The sequence below is a fragment of the Macadamia integrifolia genome, chromosome 14, assembly GCF_013358625.1.
Source record: "Macadamia integrifolia cultivar HAES 741 chromosome 14, SCU_Mint_v3, whole genome shotgun sequence".
Lineage (NCBI taxonomy): Eukaryota > Viridiplantae > Streptophyta > Magnoliopsida > Proteales > Proteaceae > Macadamia > Macadamia integrifolia.
Window position 1 is genome coordinate 29,762,893 of NC_056570.1, and position 20,861 is coordinate 29,783,753.

The 20,861-nt window shown below is 36.7% G+C and overlaps 2 long non-coding RNA genes and 2 pseudogenes across 3 annotated transcripts; 3 read left to right on the top strand and 1 right to left on the bottom strand.

Moving 5' to 3' along the window:
• Positions 1–2,633: 2,633 nt before the first annotated feature.
• LOC122061032 lies at positions 2,634–5,212 on the top strand. 2 transcript variants are annotated; one of them, XR_006134533.1, is made up of 2 exons: positions 2,634–4,378; positions 4,532–5,212. It is a non-coding gene; the product is annotated as an uncharacterized LOC122061032 (long non-coding RNA). The 2 variants fall into 2 exon arrangements; XR_006134534.1 differs by having other exon boundaries at positions 4,537–5,212.
• A 3,698-nt stretch (positions 5,213–8,910) lies between these two features.
• LOC122060819 lies at positions 8,911–9,976 on the top strand (annotated as a pseudogene).
• On the bottom strand, positions 9,976–10,778 carry LOC122060820 (annotated as a pseudogene).
• A 1,886-nt stretch (positions 10,779–12,664) lies between these two features.
• LOC122060577 lies at positions 12,665–15,108 on the top strand. The gene is made up of 2 exons (XR_006134435.1): positions 12,665–12,902; positions 14,848–15,108. It is a non-coding gene; the product is annotated as an uncharacterized LOC122060577 (long non-coding RNA).
• Positions 15,109–20,861: the final 5,753 nt, after the last annotated feature.

Here is a 20,861-nt window from a genome sequence, read left to right on the forward strand (position 1 = left end):
GCCACCATCATCACCTTCCTTATAAGAAAAAAATTTGCCAGGATTAAGAAATAGTGTTGCTCCATACAAAGGACGCCCCATCTGAATCTCCCAACGCCTATTAACAATATCTAACACTTTCTTGTATTGCCTTTCTTTATCTCCAAAATTTTCTTTTATTTTCTTTTTTGCCTCATCCATGGCAAATTGAACCTCAGGCATAGAAGGTCTCTCATCACCATCCACAATCCTCAAGACAGTAAGAAGTGGCTTTGAAGCTCTAAGACAATTTTCCACACCATTCCAAAATGCTACAGCAAACACCGTCTCAACCACTTTCTTCCCAGCTTCGGTCTTTGCCAAATTAGAACTAGTCCATTCTTCAGAAATAAACAAATGTCCCAAGTCATCTTTATGTTTTAACAAGCTTTGAAGTGTCAGAAATGCAGTTGCAAATCTAGTAGCTGTTGTCCTCACAAGATCCCTCCCATTTGTTCTAGCCCTCATTGCATCAAGAATGCGTGTGTGCCTGTAGCTGAAGTTGGTTACTTTTTTTGCTTTACTTATCACATTCCTATTAGAATTCAAGAATCCTATTTCCTCCAACATCAGGTCAATGCAATGCGCTGCACAAGGAGTCCAATACAGCTTTGTCCTCTTCTGCATCAGCATTGTACTGGCTAATTTATAAGCCGATGCATTATCTGACACAACTTGCACAACATAGTCCTCACCAATTTCTTGAACTTTGTTGTCAATCAATTGAAACAACTTCTCTGCAGTTTGAGATATACTAGATGCATCAACAGATTCCATAAAATAAGTCCCCTTTGGACAGTTAACGAGGAAATTAATTAAATGCCTTCCTCTTTTATTCGTCCACCCATCAATCTTTAGAGTGCACCCATACTGCTTCCAATACTCTTCATATTTATTCTTCATCTCTGCAATTCTATCCTTTGCTGCCTTTAACGATGGCACTCTCACTTCATGATAACTTGGGGGCTTATATCCTGACCTGTACTGTGTAATAGATTCTACCATCACCTCAAACCTCCTTGACTTAAGAGCATTGAATGGAATACCACACTGATAAACCCAGTCAACAATGTGATTATCAACTCTCTTTTTTTCTTCCGTTGATCTAAACCGGTTCTCTATAGTAGTCTGGGTACTACCTTTAAGATAACCACTTGCTCAGGAGTCCGTCTAACATGAGCATCCATGGGGCCCCTTACTTGTGGCTGAATGACTACTTTCTTTTTCTTAGCAGATGTCCCAGAGCTAGGAATAAGTCTAGAGGTTGTAGAAGAAGGAGTCCTACTAGACTGTCTTTGACCTTCAACTTCTATATCAACATCCACATCAGCACCAGCACCAGCACTAGCACCAGCACCAGCACCAGCACCAGCATCAACATCAACATCAACATCATCATCATCCAAAATGTCTTGCATCCTTTTCTTCTTATTGCGCATAAGAGCTGCATTCATCTCTGTAGCAATCGCTACAGTTGTCTTGGTACACTTAGCAACATCTCCATATCCACCCACCAAATGTTGCTTTAACCTTTTAATTCCACACTAGAGGTTTTTTCCACAAAGAGTGCATTTAACAAGGTTCTTGTCTGAAAGGTCAGGCCAATACCCATACTTCCACCCAGGGTCATTTGATTTGGCCTTCCTGGTTGGGTCTTTGGATGGATCATATGCAGCCGTGCTTATATTATCACCCCCACTACTACCAGGTCCACCAACAGTACCATCCATTATGAACTCCTATAGTCCTATAGTCCTATTATCCTACAAGTTACAAAACAGAGTAACAAAGTATGTTAAGTGTTAACCAATAACATTAACATGATAACATAAAAAAAAACAATCAAACACTCACAAATCCAACTTAATCATTTCACTTAACACAACCAAGACCATTGTCAAGTTCTTATATTTTTTTTTCCAGCAATCTAAAATATATGATTTCCCACCTTCAGATCAAGCTCTAGATAGTAGATAACTAGATATACAACTAAAGAGGAAAACATATTATAAACATCGAAAAGGCTAAAAGTAAAACAACATAGAACAGAAAAAGGACATGAATCCATCTAAACCCATATGATAATTCCTGCATTTCTTTCAACCCACCAAAAAACAAATAATAGAAGGTACTGAAACTGAAAAAATCAAAGAGAAACTCAAAGAACCAAAGGGTAGAGGTTGCAGAGAATAACCAACCGGAGCAGATAATAGAAGGCAAGCTGCATAAAAGAAAAGAACAAAGATCGAAGTTACTCGCAGGTGGGGCCCTTACCTGGTTGTCGCTCTTGCTGCCGGAGGAGAAGATGTCGCAGGCGATATCGTATTGTGGTTGTTGTCGTTCTTGCTGCCGGAGAAGGAGAAGAGAAGACGTCGCTGTTGGTTGCTGCCGGAGAAGGAGAAGAAGAAGAAGTTGCAGGTGGTGGTTGCCAGAGAAGACGTCGCTTTTGGTTGCTTTTGGAGAAGGAGAAGAAGAAGATATTTTCTGCCGTTGGTTGCTCCCGGAGAAGGAGAAGAAGAAGAAGTTGCAGGCGGTGGCTGCCGGAGAAGGAGAAGAAGAAGAAGTTGTAGGTGGTGGCTACCGAAGAAGGAGAAGAGAAGGTTGTAGGTGGTGGCTACCGAAGAAGGAGAAGAGAAGACGTCGAGGGTTTTGGTCTCTTCGGGCGTCGGGTGTTTCAATTTTACGCTGCCATATAATAAACAAAATGTTAGTAAAAAAAAAAAAACCAATTAAAATATAATAAACAAAATATTGTTAGTAAAATAAAAAAAATAAATAACACAAAGTCGACCGCCTAGGGAATAAATCGTGACATGGCGTCCATGGCGTCGACATGGCGACGCCTAGCTTTCCATGGCGACCGCTAATTGTGAGAGACACAAATCGTAGGGCTGCCATGACCAATTTTTACCGCCGAGACGCCAAATCGCCGCCTAGGCGACGCCTTGACAACTATGCTTTACTCACATAGTATTTGTCATTGTAACGTCTTTGAGTCCCTCTTCAAGTTTAACTTCAAAATTTGTTGAGTTTCAAACCAAGATTTCAAATCTGATTTTAGGAATGGTCATCGGACTTGATGCTTGTTTGGTTCTTGCTTTCAGAATTTGTTCTTTGGCATTGATTCCTTGGAGCCCTATTGTTAATCAATTTATGGGATCTTCAAACATGTCCTCTAATATCACTTTCAGTGCTAGATTTATATCTTATTATTATTTATGAGATCTATTAATTATTCTAATTATCTGTTGCTTCTGGGTTGGGTTTTAAATTATGGAAATTTATTTTAATATATGAATATATATAATTTTATCATACTATCATATAAAAGGATGTACTTATGCTGTGTAGCTAATCTTTTCATGGACTATTTTACTCTTCTTTTTTATTTAAATAACTTTCATCTTTCTTATTATTATAATTTTGTATTCTTATTTTTTTTTTTTATAATTAAATATCAATTTATTTATTTTATTAATTTAAAAAATTAATCTTCTTATATGTCTCAAATACTCTCAATGTCTTTCATTCCTTTAAAAAATTAATCATCTTATTTGTTTCAATATCTTTATGGCTCCTAAATTTTCTTTTTCAACCCCTAGTCTTTTTTATTCCTTTGCTTCCACGGTTCTTTTTCTCACAATTACTTCTCTTTAATTAGTTTGCCTCTCAATATCTTTAGTTTCTTTAAAAATTAATCTCCTTATTTGTCTCAAAATCTTTATGACTCTTAAATTCTTTTTCAAACTCTTTATTCACTTTGATTCCTTTCCTTACAAGGTTGTCTTTCTCACACACAGCTCTCTCTAATTAGTTCGCCTCTTAATATCTTTAATTCCTTTAAAAATTTAATCTCTTTATTTGGCTCAATATCTTTGACTCCTAAATTTTCTCTTCCAACTTCTTTATTCTCTTTTATTCCTTTCCTTTCACGGTTCTCTTTCTCATACACACCTCTCTCTAATTAGTTCGGCACAAAATTTATATCTTAAAGTCACACAGTTTATGTACAAAAGAGAGTTACAGAGCATTTTCTTCTACTTACTGTTCAGTTTATGATGCTTGCATTATTTTTTGAGGACTCCATGGATTTTAGTTTGTGAAAGATGTTCTGCAAAGTCTGGTGGATGATGACCTTGTTTTGAAGGACAAGATAGGTATCTCTATAAGTATTTGGTTCAACAGGAAATATGAAAAGTCAGTGTTTGTACATGAAGGATATTTATTTGTGTTGTATTGCCCATCGTACTTGGATGATGGAATTTCTTCCATACATGCTTGTCTAGATTTCATCTGAGCTAAGTTCATTTTCCCACTTCCAGGTTTACTTTTGGAGTCTTCTGATTGTGTTGGTAATCAGGTGAAGATTTGAGTACCTCTGTCCCCAATCCTCTCTCTTCCCTCCCAACTCCTTTGATGCCTTTGCCTGCTTTATGAAATGGTTTTGTAACTGTTAAAATGATAGCATATCTTTCTTCATATTTGTTATGGTCATTATTTTATTGTTGTATAGCTCAGTAATGTGCACCGCAAACTAGAACTTGATCTTGAATTTGGTACGAAAAGGCATGCAGAATTTATGGACCAGAGGGATGGACTAAAGAAGGGCAGAAGGAATCTGTAAGCATATATAGCATTTCTAGAATTACTAATAGAGATTAACTTGTGGGGCTTTTACATTCACCTTTCAAGGCTTCAGCACAGGATGAGCTCAAAGCCGTTGAAGTCCAGTATAACGAGCTGAAGGTAGACAATATCTTCACAGTAAGGTAGTGATGTTCAAACAATTTTGCCGAAGCCAAAGAACAGCTTGAACTTGTACAGTGAGGTGTTATTGATTATTCCTTCAATATGCATATGATCGTACTTGCTAACTGTGAAGCACTATCATATTCCTATTCCTTGCCCCAGCAAGGATGATCCAGCACAAACTTCTGCACACTGTTTGGTATTTGTTATGCACAGAATTTTTGTGCATGATGGGAGTCAACTTTTTGCTATTTCATTATGTTGTTGTCCAATCAATCTAAAGTCCTGGAATATGTGTTACTCAACTGCTGTGGTAAAATGTGATGTAATCCAGTGTAATGCATCATAAGAGGCTTGTTGCAAGTCTAATGAAATGGACAATACCTTGTAAGTGGGAATTTACCACAAATCATACCGGTTAACATATGATACATATTTTCACCCAGAGCAAGTGGAATCTATGCAAAGTTGTCCCTTGTTGAATTTAATTATAAAAGGTCTGGCTTTTCTTTTAACATTCTGGGTCTCCTAACTGCAGAATTTGCAAACCTATTGGTTTATTGTAGACACCAATTCCTGGTAAATTAGTTAATCTGGCTCTTGGGTTTGCAGCTCTAGGGTTGGTTCAATGATCAGTATAGGGAAATAAAAAATTTAAGAGCAATGTTAGGATGACCTAGGGGTTAGCTAACTAGCAAAACTCTCCTATTGCATCATCGCACTACATGACATCTCCTTATTTCATTGGCTTCTTTTAAGGAACTTTCCATGAGGTGCAATCCAACTCGGGGTCCCATAGACGGCTGACCCTGGGATCACCCAAATATTTTCCAAAATGTAATTTAGGATAGACTTGAGACTTGGAAGATGAAACTTAACATGGTAACTCCGGGGTCCTCTCTCTTTATGAAACATCTCTCACTCTTACCATAAAAAAAAAAAAAAAAAAAAAAGAAGGAAGCAATCTCTCTCAAGAAAAGCATGAAATTTCCTATTCCAAGAAAAACAGTATCTTCTCCAAAAAATTCCTTTCACTCTACTATGAGAATTGTGGTAACCTATACCTCAACCATCGAAGAATCCTTGGTAACCTCTCTCTAACTTCAAAGGTCTTTGCTTCTTGCTTACTTTCGTTCTTCCTTGTGTGAATGGATCTCTGTCTATAGAGCGGAATTAGATTTATTCTGCTTTACACTTGGTTTGAATGGTTAAAATGAAAAATAGCTTTCTGACCTTATAGTCTTCCGGTTTAGTTTTGTTGGATAATTTTGGATTTGGTTGAATTATCTCTTCTTCAGACCATTTGGATTTCAAGGAAAAGACCTAGCTAAGCTTGAGGTAGCCAGGGAGCATAGCAATAAGGAGTTGTCCAGAATTTCTAAGGATTGGAATCGCTAAGGAACTTAAGAAGTGCTTCAGTTACACCTCTCTTGAGTCGTTGTATGGTGGATCCAAGTTCATCGAACTTGCAGAGCAAGAACACTGGCAAGGACATAAGGAGATTGCCAATTAGGAAAGAATTTACAAGGCCAATCTCCTCGGACCTCAAGAAAGAATCTGAGAAAGTATGTGCAAATCATTAACTTTTCCACTAAATTAGTATTAAATGGTCTTTGTTTTCTCCTATTCTTGTGATATGCTTTCGTACATGAAAGCATTACATTTTTTTTTTTTTTTTTTTTTTAATGAACCTTAAAAGAAAATCATTTTTTATTACACAATAGTGAAATTGGTGATTGTGATTGCATTACCGTTAATAAGATTTTAAATTCCAATATCTCTGTTTGCATCCAAGGCTATAGAGAGATCCCAAAAAGAAAGGGCGTCGATGCCTTCCCTCTTCAGAAACTCCAAGGTTGTTTTCATCCACATTCAAGGTTCCTAAAGTGAAAAAGTCATCCTCGATAGTTTGTGTTACTTGACCACCGACCGCACTATTTATGTTGCGTTGTAACATAATAGGCATTCACAGGCTTGTATATGATATTTTCTTTATACTGGCTTTCTCATAAGCACAATTTTTTTTTTTTTGGACGGGGTATTATGGGTTTAAAACCATTTAGAGCAACTATTGTATTTTTTGATTTCCACAACTAAAAGTATCCAATCAATTGATTCCTTATTTTAGGTGTTGTGGTTCCAAAATTGATCTAGAAGACAATATGCCAAGCCGTCGGTGTTTTAGATTATGAAGTCTTTGAATATATGCTTGTTTTGAGTTTTGCAAGATTATAAAATTATTTTGGTTGTGCTGGCGGGCAATATTGTTAGCTTTCTCACAAGCGCTTTTTTTAATGGTGTGTTGAGGGTTTAAAACCATTTAGAGCAATTGTTGTATTTTGCACTTCCAAAACTAAAATTACCCAATCAATTGATTCCTTTTTTTAGGTGTTATGATTCCAAAATTGATCTCGAAGACAATACACCAAGCCGTTGGTGTTGTAGAATATGGATTCTTTGAATAGCTGTTTATTTTGAGTTTTATCAAGACTAAAATTATTTTGATTGTGTTGATGGGAAATATTGTTAGCGTCTGGAAGTTGGCTACCTTTTTGAATAGGGATTCGATCTCTTGTTCTCTCTTGTTTTTCTTTATAAATAAATTTTTTTTTTGCTGGAAATATATGTGCAAATGCATATTCTCAATACTATGATTTGAATTCATAACCGTTATTTTAAAATGGTTAACGTATTGGCGTTCTCACAAGTACAATTATTTATTTATCTAAGGGGTTGTTTTGGGTTTAAAACCATTTAGAGAAATTGTTGTATTTTTGCACTTCCACAACTAAAAGTACTCAAAAGTACTCAATCAATTGATTCCTTTTTAATTGTTGTAGTTCCAAAATTGATCTCAAAGACAATACGTCAACCCGTTAATTAGTGTTCCTTTTTCTAATTTTCTTTTCAATGGTTTCAAAAAATGCATGTTCCATACAAATTGTACTTTTTTGAAAAACCCTCATCTTGAAAAAATGCTTTCATTTTATTATTGATTTAATTTTCGATAAGTGATATGTAGCATGAAATTCCCTATACCTCTTGACCTCTTTGATATGCATCGTGTTAGTTTCTTACAACCTCAAAATAATATTGAGATTTTTTGAGTTGAGTCTCCTATGTAAGTAGTAGCTAAATCACTTCAAGAGATAAAGATAGACATTATGTCAAAAGAGAGGTCTCTCAGACAGGTGCATTTGCACGTGCATTTTTACTAGTATATATATATATATACACACAGAGCTTGTGATAATAATATGTAGTATTTCTTTCCTTTGGCATATATCATCAAAAGAACAATCCAGTCCACGAGGTTTCTGCTATTGCAGGGTCTGGGAGGGGCAAATGTATGCAGTCTTACCCCTTGCTTTGCAAGAGAAGCTGCTTTGAAGTTTGGTATACATCATTGTTCTTCCATAATAACAACAATTGGACACACAAGTATTATTCTAATTTTAAGTTATGAACGAAAGTCTGATTGATTGGTACCTTGTTATCCTCAACCAACTAGATCCATATCTAGGTCTTTTACCAACCTAAGCTTTCAGACTTTCGTGCATAACTGAAAATTAGAATAATGCTTGTGCGTCCAATTGTTGTTATAATGGAAGAACGATGATGTATGCCAAACTTGAAAACAACCTCTCTTGCAAAGCAAGGGGTAAGACTACATACATTTGCCCCTCCCAGACCTTGTAGTAGCGGAAGCCTCGTGGACTGGGTTGTTCTTTTGATGATGTATGCCAAAGGAAAGAAATACTACATATTATTATCACAAGCTGTGCATAATGAACTCTATTTTCCATTCATGTTAACGATGTGATACTTTCTTTGCTGACTTGTTCCCTTGTTAACTTTTGGGCATTTTCTTTGTATGGAATAGTCTTAACTCTGACTTCCTAATTTCTGGGAGCTCAGATTTTACTATTTCTGAAGAATATAATTTTTTTTGCTTCAGTGAAATATTTGCATATCTTTCAATTAAAACAATTTATTCTAAGATCATGGCAATGAGGCCTGAAAACATCTGACATACTTCCTGCTTTTTGCTTGGTTGCAAAAGGAGTGATGAATATCTTGTATCCAAATGTTCGCATTTGTGACATGATTCATGCTCTTTTTTTTTAATTTTTAATTTTTATAAATTTGTTCATAGGTCCCTTGTCTCTATCAAAAGGTTTGGATGAATTTGAGTTTGTCTTAAAGATCTCAAGAAAGACCTTCAACCACATTTGTTCACTTGTGAAGGAAGATTTGACATCTAAGCCATCGCATTTCACTTGTACAAATGGCAAGCCACACTCTATAAATGACCAGGTTGCTATTGCTTTACGAAGGTTAAGCTCTGGTGAGTCATTGTGGACAATTGGTGAATCATTTGGAATGAATCAATTAACCGTTTCTCAAATTACCTGATTGTTTGTGGAGGCCATGGAAGAGAGAGGGCATCACCACCTCCAATGGCTTGCCATAGAAGGGGAGATGACACAGATAAAATCCAAGTTTGAAAGGATCCGAGCCCTCCTAAGTTGTTGTGGTGTAATTGATACTCCTCACATCATGATGTGTTTGCCTATTGTGGACTACACAAATGATATATGGCTCAATTGTGAGAAGAATCACAGGATGGTCTTGCAGGCAATTGTTGATCCTGAAATGAGTTTCACGGACATTGTCACTGGATGGCTAGGAATCATGAGTGATTCCCTTGTGCTCCGTAGCTCAAGCTTCATTAGGCTTTGTGAAAAAGGGAAGAGGCTAAACGGGGAGAAGATAGAACTGTCTGAAGGGTCGGAAGTAAAGGAATATATAATTGGAGATGCAGGGTTCCCCCTTCTACCTTGGATTCTCACACCCTATCAGGGGAAAGATCTTTCCGAGACTAAGGCTGAGTTTAACAAGTGACACTTTGTAACCAAGATGGTGGCATAGAGGGCCTTGGCAAGGTTGAAGGAGATGTGGAGGATCATGCAAGGAGTGATGTAGAGACCTGACAAGCATAAATTACCAAGGATTATTCTTTTGTGCTGCTTGATGCACAATATTGTGATTGATCAAGAGGATGAGGTATGGGATGAGATGCCTTTGTCTTATCACCATGATTCTCGTTATCGACAGCAAATCTGTGAATTAGTTGAAAAAAGTGCTTCAATCCAGAAAGACAAGTTGTCTCTCTACTTGTTTGGAAGACTACCATCTTGAAACAAAATCCATCAACCTTGCCAAGGCCCTCTATGCCACCAACTTGGTTACAAAGTGTCGCTTGTTAAACTCAGCCTTGGTCTCGGAAAGATCTTTCCCCTGATAGGGTGTGAGAATCTAAGGTAGAAGGGGGAACCCTGCATCTCCAATTATATATTCCTTTACTTCCGACCCTTCAGACAGTTCTATCTTCTCCCCGTTTAGCCTCTTCCCTTTTTCACAAAGCCTAATGAAGCTTGAGCTACGGAGCACAAGGGAATCACTCATGATTCCTAGCCATCCAGTGACAATGTCCGTGAAACTCATTTCAGGATCAACAATTGCCTGCAAGAGCATCCTGTGATTCTTCTCACAATTGAGCCATATATCATTTGTGTAGTCCACAATAGGCAAACACATCATGATGTGAGGAGTATCAATTACACCACAACAACTTAGGAGGGCCCGGATCCTTTCAAACTTGGATTTTATCTGTGTCATCTCCCCTTCTATGGCAAGCCATTGGAGGTGGTGATGCCCTCTCTCCTCCATGGCCTCCACAAACAGCCAGGTAACTTGAGAAATAGTTGATTGAATGATTCACCAATTATCCGCAATGACTCACTAGAGCTTAACCTTCGTAAAGCAACAACAACCTGGTTATTTATGGAGAGTGGCTTGCCATTTGCACAAGTGAAATTTGATGGCTTAGATGTCAAATCTTCCTTCACAAGTGAACATATGTAGTTGAAGGTCTTTCTTGAGATCTTGAAGACAAACTCAAATTCATCCAAACCTTTCGATAGAGACAAGGGACCTGCAAACAAATTTATAAAAAAAATAAAAAAAGAGCAAGAGTTATGTCACAAATGCAAACATTTGCTCACAAGATATTCAGCACTCCTTTTGCTACCAAGCAAAAATCAGGAAGTATGTCAGATGTTTTTAGGCCTCATCTCCATGATCTTGGAATAAATTATTTTAATCGAACGATATGCAAATATTTCACTGCAGCAGAAAAAATTACATTCTTCAAAACTAGTAAAATCTAAGCTCCCAAAAATTAGGAAGTCAGAGTTAAGACTCTATTCCATACAAAAGAAAATGCCCAAAAATTAACAAGAGAACAATCTAGCAAAGAAAGTATCTCATCGTTAACATGAATGGAAAATAGACTTCATTATGCACGGCTTGTGATACCAATCTATACTATTTTTTTCCTTTGATACACTTCATCAAAAGGACAACCCAGTCCACGAGGTTTCCACTACTGCAGGTTATGGGAGAGGCAAATGTGGCCAATCCATTTGAAGTAAGTTCTACAAAACTTGGTGAACTGAATTTTCAAATTCAGTATTTTCTAAAAAAAAAAGACTTAACTATTCTAAATACAATGGAAAATCCACAGGCTAACCATTATTGAACTTACAAAATGCTTTCTAAACAATACATTTTCTAAAGTATTATTAGCTGTAAATACATGGTCAAGAAACTTAAAATAACTCATTCTAAGATAATTCCCATAATAGAAAGAAGATGCGAACATGAAACATAAGAAGCATATAGCTTGTCTTCCTCTACCAAGGTCCTAAGAATGACATCAATCTCACAAATAATTCTCTCACAGGTAATAAACGGAAATATAAATAAAAAAATAATATAATGATAATATTATAAAAGATGAAGCAGTAATTAAGAAAAAACTAATCTCTAATCAAGTCAAAGTGGTGTGCTTGAAAACATGCTTGCTTTCAGCATCCTCTAGAGCTTCTTTCACAATATAGTGCAATAATTTCTTCACCTAAGCTCTATCTCCTAGACTAATGAAATGAATTATATGAGAAAATTTTCAACCAATTTATTTGTCAGAACTAAAGTAACAAAAGAATAAAGTATAGGCACATGTAGACTTCATTACAATGCTTTTAATTAGCAATGTAAGCAACATTGTAAATATATGTAGACTTTCATTACTATGCATTTAAATTACAATACAAAATAGCTAAAAACCATATAAAAAGAGAGAGAGGGAGAATCTAAACATAAAACCTGCAATATATAAATAAGCGAGATAAAAATTGGTAGTAAATGTAACACCATGAATTTTGAAGCAGTTGACCTCTTGTCTCAGGACCTAGCTAGCACATAGGCAGTAGGCTGTCATACAGGGAACCTACATATACAGGAGTAGGAAGAGAAAATTGATAAATTTACTAGCCCAATAGGGGGAGTAAAATAGTTAGAAATATGTGAAAATTGTCCCATATCTGATGGGTTGTATCGGACAGAGATTTGATTGCCGAAAGGCCAAAAATGAGGCAACCGGCAGGTTACCATGCTGACAACTAGCCAACTGGTTTGGGTAACCAAATGCTGAAAATTGAGTTTTCCCCTATGGACCCCACCCCTTTACAGTGTAATTCCACCCACTCCTACCATGTATAGGGTCATGTTTGGGGGTCCTAATGCACCACTTACCTTGGTTTATTAATGGAGTCTATAGTTAATTAATTAGTTTTGAAGTTAATAAATAATGGGTTGTGTTTAGGGTTGTTGACCAAACAGACCTTAAGGTCTGATCTGGGCCATTAAATTGGGGAGGTCAGCAACTGTTCACCTTTCCCTTTTGCTGCTGAAACTGTAAGAGAACAGAGAAGGGAAGAAAAAGAAAAGAGGAAGAAGGAAGGAGAAAAGGAAGGATGGAAGAAAGGAAGAAAGGAAGAAAGGAAGAACAAGAAGGAAGGTAGGAAGGGCTGCAACTATGTTGCTGCTGTCCCTACTTCTTCAAGGGAGCAGTTGCCATGAGGAGGAGCTTTTGTTGCTGCTCTCAAGGTGCTGCTAGAGGAACCCTAGGGCTGCTAGAGAGGTTGCCACTGATGGAACTGTGTTTGGAGCTGGACAGTTGCACCAAGACACTCCCTACTACAGTTACAAGTTCCAAGAACTGAAAAGAGGTAATTTCCCTTGACCTAACTCAATGAATTTGTGGTATAATACTTTTTCCAGTAGCTTAGGGTTAGCGTTAATTGCAATTAGAGATAGAGAAATGGCTGTGGAATCTCAGTTCAGCTCCCTACAGCTAAAACCCTAATTTTGGGACCCAATTGACTGTACAATAGTCTCAAGAACCCTAGACCATAGGGATTTTGCTAATTGGGTAAAATTAAATGAAATTAGAGGTGGGTTAAAGCCCTACATGCTCTCAATTTTGTTCGAGAATGGACGAAAGCTGTAGTTGGGTTACCCAAGTAGGAAATTAGGAGAATTGGAACCCAGTTGACATTGTGCTCCATGAATTGGGCTGTAATCAACCAAATTAATAATTCACCCAAACTAAGCATGACTAACATAGTATGTAGAGTGGATTTGGAGGCCAAAAAGTTGGGAAAATTTCCCCCGCAGATTATCTCTATAGATGGGCAAAATTCTACAGTTTGCAGACCTGAATCGGTGGGCACGAGCGGCCAGCTAGTTAGGCCTAACCATACCTACCGATTAGGCTCTCTGAACCCTAAATGGCTACTGGTTGGCTCTGGGTGCGCCCTGTACAAGGGTGGGGCTTGTTGATACATATTTAGTGTGATTAAGCCTTGTAAAAGTGACTGTGGTAGGGATCCAAGAGCCCAATCCTATCACTAAACTGATCGAGAGAACTTTGCCATAGCTAGGGGATGTCCATAGGGAATGTGAGACCATGCTCTTTATAGGAATAGTACAAAGAGGAAAGAAGAAAGTGTTGGGAATCAGCCCAATTAGCTGAGGGCTGTGATAACTCACAGGTTACCTCTAATGGGTGTCTAATGACCCAAGCACCATGTGGCTTGGTCTAGTTAGGCAAATTGGAACCCTGAGATTGTGCGGATCAGATTAGTGACCTACATAGGGGCTAGGGAGCCTAGTTGATTAAGTAGGTAAGTTGTTGGGAGAGATGCTAGTCAGAAATCAGTGTCCCTATCTGACTATTGGTTTGGATTCTGGTAAGGGAATTCAATAGGAGTTTAGGAAATTGGGCTGTCTTTTGACAGTGAATAATAAAAATAACTTAAAAATATTAATTGTTTAATTAGGCACCTAAGATTCTCGCCAAGGATACGGGTGGATGGAAATTCAACGAAAAGGCATCAGATTCGGGTATCAAGGTGAGTGGGTGTTTGATTTATTTTACAGAGTGTCTCTATTGTTTTTTTGTTCTTGCATGCTCATGTGTAATGTGTTGGAAACCCTGTTTTGGATTTATTTTATATAACACTATATGTTGCATATGTGGCATGATTTTACCGAGCTGATGTGATTTAGGTTTCGTAGATGAGTAGTGTTATAGTTATGTGTGATGGTATGTTATGATCTGAGATGGATGCATGTAGAATGCATATGGTTAGGATCACATCCTAGTGCTATAAACCCTTTCCAATAGGGTGTGAGGTATTGGTTAATCTCACTCGATGGTAGGTCATGGAAGACTACTACGCTTGGATATAACGTACTATATCACAAGAGGGCACAACATGGTACGACATACTGTACGTATGACTGTAAGACAACATGGGAGACCGATGACGGTGTGAGATTTCAAGACCATGGCTGTCAGGGGTTACTCTTTAGGGGTTACCTGGGGAATCGAAGTTCTTTCTGAGACTAACTGACTCCTACATACAATTAGCTTGTATCCCTGAGGCCCAATGTACTAGGAAGGGGATACCACCTATGTTACTTATAACATTTATACCCACATATTGAGACTTAGTAATTAGGATAGATATTATAAATAAAATGGATAATGTGGCTGTGCATCTATGGATATTGCTGTTAGTATGTGTTGCATCATGATGTTGTGCGCGCTTGCATGCTTATCCCTCGTTGGGTTTGTAAAGCTCACCCCTCGTGGATTTATGTCTTTAGATGTAGGAACCTGAGCTGGAGTGGATCGAGACTTGACAAGGGTTGTGAGGCTGTGTCTTTGTGACATCATATGGAGGATTGAGATTTTTTGCTCTGAGGATTTATAATTTTGTTTGTAAGATGTGATTATATTATGGTAATTGGTAATTGCGAGCTATAACTCAATTGTCTCTGTAATTATTATTTATCATTTAGATTTGATCACCATGGGTTATGTAAAATATGAATTTTTCCTTATATGCGTACTCTAACTTGGTAGAAGAGTTTGTACTTGTGTAAGTTCATCTCTACATCAGATCCTGGTGGTTCAGGCTGACTGGTATGGTAAGATATCTAGTGTAACATACATTGGCTTGGAAAAGCAGGGTGTGATAGTAAACAAAACCTGATCGTTCCAACCTGAACTGTCTTTTAAAATTCCCTACTTATTCCTTTATAAATCAAGTATTTTCAACCTAATTCTAGCAACATAATGGTAGGACATGATCTTAGTAATAGTGATGAAGAAGGGGAGAATACTAAAGAAATGAGATAAAAAAATGGAAGCAAGTTAACATGTTCGTCACAACCTTGAATGTGGTGCATGCAGCTTTCACTGTAATGAGAAAAGATAGCAAAAGTAAAATATTTGAATGAGTAAAATATTTTAAATGTATAAATAAAATAGTTGATTATTATACTTGTTTGATAATAAAACTTCTTTGTAGACAATGTTCTTTGTATAAGATCCCTTTTTAAAGAATAGTTGAGGCTGCGTTTGGTTGCAAGGGAAATGGGATGGGAAGGGAAGTGAAGGGAAGTGAAGTGAAGTGAAGGGATGTGAAGAGATTTTTTTTTCCCTTTCGAGTCGTTTGGTTGCAACAGAAATGAAGTGAAATTAATTTTCCATAGTTGTTTCGCTGGATGTAAAATTTTAAAAAACTAATAACCCAACCAAACTCCTCAAAAGAGATTGGAAAGGGGGGGGGGGGGAGGGAGGGTACTTTTTAATCCAGAACCCACCCAGCTCCTCAAAATTTATATTAGTTATGTGAATCAGGTCATTCAAGGTCTGTACCAAATCAAACCAAATGTCATCAGATACTATGTTCTATCATTAACCAAAATAAACCATTTCATTATATATATCAAATGAATGTAACATAAATAAATATTTAAAATAATATAAAAGATGATCACAAAGAAAATAGTAATAGATCACAAGTGATAACGACTGAAATGCCCATTCCAAAAGTCTTTTGGTCAAAACAAACCCATCAGGTCAGTAATGCTCCATCTGGCTCAAATTCAAAGTCTTTTGGTTAAAACAAACCCAATTGAGTCACATGAGAGAGATCATGAGAGTCATGAGTGGGGTGAGAGTCGTGAGAGTGGGAGAGAGATCGTGAGAGTAGGGTTTTTTTTTTTCTTCCTATTTTGGTGGGGAAATAAAAAGGGAAATTTTAATGGTTAAGTGAAATTTTTTTTCACATGTAAAATATATTTCCCTTGCAATCAAACATCTAAATTTATTTTTTCTGGAAAAAAAATTCCACTTTGCATAAAAAATTTGCATTCCCCTTGCAACCAAACAAATCCTGACTAAAATATTTTAAACATGCATAAATAAAATAGTTGATTATTGTACCTGTTTAGTAATAAAACTTTTTTGTAGACAACGTTCTTTGTATAAGATCCCTTCTCTTTTTTTTTTTCTCTTGTTATTTCCTAGTAAAACTTATGTTGTTGACATGGGTGTTTCTTTAGACAATGCCACATACAATTTTCCATGTGAGAATACTGGTTATGGAAAATATATTCCTACAACAAACAATAATCCACTCATTCATCAATAAAAAAAAAAAAATAAATAAAATAAAAAAAATAAATTTTAGTTTAGCAAACGTACCATGTGGACGTGTAATATTTGAAATTGAGAAATGTTGTGCTAGTGATTCGAGAGCAGAGAAATCCGAAATTGAGAAATTCTTTGCTACTATAGTTACTCTTTTGTATAATTAAGAAATGCTGTGCTAGTGATCTGACAGTAGAGAAATCTGAAATTGAGAAATTCTATGCTAATGTAGTTATTCTTTTGTCTTTGTTATATATAGGCAAGGGCTCATTTGTGAATGAATCTCTTGCAAGGAAGGGAGAGAGACATTTGATATTCAAATGCTAATCAAATACTGAATCAATAAACAAATTAATAACATCAATAACACTAAATGCCTCCCAGAGAACCATTTGGCAAACTCTCTTCCACCCTTCATTCTCTGTTCAATTGGTTATTATCTTCCTTCTCTTCTCAAGTCTCTACAAAACCTTATGTTTTCTCTGTTTAGGTTTCCCTCTTCTGTAAAACCTTTCATTTTCTCTCTACAAAAAATAGATAGAAATAAATGAGAGTGGTTTATAATTATAATAATAATAATAAATTAAGTAATAAAATAATTCCACGTTTTATGGTTTCAACTTCCCTAAAATAAAGCTGAGTGAAGATAATTATGGAGAGATTTACAAAGGCAAATATGGTGAGAGAGAGAGAGAGAGAGAGAGAGAGAGAGAGAGAGAGAGAGAGAGAGAGAGAGAGAGAGAGAGAGAGAGAGAGAGAGAAACGTGAGAGGATGAGTGATATTTTTTTTTAGAATAATTATAGAGAGGTTCAAATATGGAGAGGGTGAGAAAGAGAGAGAGAGAGAGAGAGAGAGATTTAAGGAGGAGCAATAGCAAGAATTACTTCCCCTTTCTCCTCCACGTTTAGAGAGAGATAACTATAAAGAGTGGGAAAGGGGGAGATACGTGAGAGGCGCAATAGCAAGAATTACATCCCCTTTCTCCTCCACGTTTAGAGAGAGATAACTATAAGGAGTGGGAAAGGGGGAGATACGTGAGAGGCTCTCTCTCTCTCTCTCTCTCTCTGCAAAAAAGTGGATAAAAATAAATGAAATTGGTTTATGATTATAATAATAAATTAAGGAACAAAACAAATGTTTTATGGTTCCCACTTCCCCCAAATAAAGCTATGAGTGAAAGATAATTATGAAGACTGAGGAGGGAGTGAATAATTATGGAGAGATTTACAAAGGTAAATATGGAAAGAGAGAGAGAGATCATTATGGAGAGTGGGGAGGTAGAAATGTGAGAGGATGAGTGAGATTTTCTTAAATAATTATGGAGAGATTTAAATATGGAGGGTATGGGTGTCAATACCTAAACCGTACCATATCGAACCGATTAAGCCGAAACAAACCGTATCGATGCCTTATTAGGCCGGTTTTGGTTTGTATTTTAAATTGAATTCGGTTTCAATTTGGTTTGTGTAGACCATTGGGCCGATAAAGCTGACAACGTGAGCCGAACCCCAAACCGACCCAACATAAACCGAACCTAGAACTAACAGACTAACTTACTAATGACTAACCCAACCATAATAAGCCAAGTGAGCCATTATATATATACATATATATATATATATATATATATATATCTGTTTGAGGATTCCTCCGTAACCAATATCTGAGGCGTCAATTTCGACAATTTTAAAATCCTCAGGGTTTGGAATAAACAAACAGGGAATTTCTTTGACTAATTTTTTGATGGTTTGTATAGCCGTGGTTTGGGCTGGAGACCAGGGAGTTGGTTTCTTTTTAAGCCGAAGGTATAAAGGCTCGGTAATTTTATTAATTTGTGGAAGAAAATCACGAACGTAATTCAGGCTTCCTAAGAACCTTTGTAATTGAGTTTTGTCAAGGATTTGATCAGAAATTTTTTTACCAAAGGAAATGGCACTATCGATTGGGATAAGGGTACCTCTTTCGATTAGGTGTCCAAGAAAATGTACTTTGGTAAGGAAAAATTCCATTTTTCTTTTGGATAGGACAAGTCCATTTGATTTAATAATTTGGTAGAATATTCTTAAATGTTTGAAATGTTGCTCAATTGAATCAAAGAAGACAAGTACAACATCAATATAGACAATAGTGAATTGTCCATAAGAATTGAAAATGTCATTCATAATCTTCTGAAATTTGTTGGGAGCATTTTTGAGGCCGAATGGCATGACATTCTATTCATATAGGCCAAAGGGAGTTGTGAATGTAATTTTGTATCTGTCTTTCTCATGAATCTGGATCTGCAAGAAACCAGATTTCATATAGAATTTTGAAAAGATTTTTGCTTGATAAATTCTTTGTAGAAGATCCTTCTGATTTGGGATTGGGTATCTGACCCATTGGAGGGCATCATTTAAGGGTTTGTAATTGACAACCAACCTGGGAGTTCCTTGTTCAATCTCGATAGCCTTATTAACATAAAAAGATGTACAACTCCAAGGAGAAGTACTAGGCCGAATTAGATTTTTGGTCAGAAGGTCATTAATTTCAATTTTGCATGTTTCTAGAAGAGCTTGGTTCATTTGAGCCAGACGAGCTTTGGTTGGGATTTGGAGATCAGAAAAACCCGAAGCATAAGGATGGGAAACCATATGTTGCTTGCGGTGCCAAAAGGCATCAGGGACATCAGAAAAAGGTTGAGTTCGAGTTTGGATTTGATTTGGTTAATTTGGTGAATGGTTTTGGGATTTTTAAGTTGTTCAGAGATTCTTTGATGAAGAAGCTCTGCTTTAAGGAAATTTTCTTGTTTAATTTTGTTGAGACTTTGATTAGCAGATGTTTGAGATTGTAGGAAAGGGAAGACAATTTTTTATCCTTGAAATTTTGTTGTAATACCATCTTGGGTTATTTTGAAAGGTTTAATTTTGTCTAAAAAGGGTTGGCCAAGAATTATGGTTTGGTCAAGGTCTTTTGCTAAGATAAAAGTTTGGGGAAGGCAAAGGCCTTTGTTGCATATGTGGGTATTTGAGAGTTTATATTGAACATTCAACCCTGACCCATTAGCGGTATTAAGCCGTTGGGTCGTCCTTTCATAGAACTGGGTTGGAATAGCACCTTCATTGATACAGTTGAGCTGGGCTCCTGAATCAAAATAAGGGCAATGGCCGAAAATTTGAATGAGGCATTAATCACAAGGGTTATGTGAATATACCAGTTTTGGCAGGTAATGGTAGACACAAACCCAGGGGCTTCAGGGCTAGGCTCAAAAGGTTCTTGGTTTGCAAAAGGATTTGTTAATGGTTCAATGGTGGAAGTGGAGGCTTGTTGATTTTGTTGCCGACTAAGGAGAGATAATTGTTGTTTGATATGTTTGATTTCATACTGCAAGGTTGCAGTAGTAGTTTCAATAGTTTTGATCCGACTAGAGTGGTCAAGAATAGATGGTTTTGAAATTTTTTCAAACTTTTGCATAATCTGTTGAAGATTATAAGACTGGGGAGTATTTTTACAGAGATATTTTATTTGAGATATTCAAAACAGGCCTTCTTATGTTTTGGGTCTGTCAGATTATCAATATATTAAAAAATGTTTGAATTGGGAGATGCTCTAAGCATCCGTACAGATTTGGGAACACAATCTTCACAACTTAAACCAATAATGTAAGAATCACAAGTATAGGCTTGAAAATTCTCATTATCAGTTGAGCTGGAAATAGAGTGCTCGGAGGCTTGAACTTGATTAAGTTTGTAAATTTCTTCATCAGAGGATGAAGAAGAAGAAGTTTCCTGGAAAAAGGGTAAGAATTTGAGACTTATCTTGTTCAGATATTTGTAAAGAATTAATTCTTTTGGATACTCTACAATATTTGGCAATGTGGCCAGGCTTGCCACATCTAAAGCATCCTTGAGAATCAGGGGTTTTAAAATCTTTTTGATTTTTAGGTACCTTGAAAGGCTTCTTATATATATATATATATATATATATATAACCCAACCAAGTGAGCCAACCCAACACGGCCAAGAGGCCCAAGGCCCAAGGCCCAAGCCAATATACTCTGTTTTCTTTCCAGCTTTTAGAACTTAGAATACCTTAGGGGGTGTTTGGTTCGGTAAATCTTTGGGATGACATTCTTTAGAATGATATTTTTAATTTTTGGAGTTGTTTGGTTCCACTAGGATGACCATATTACAAAGGATGTGT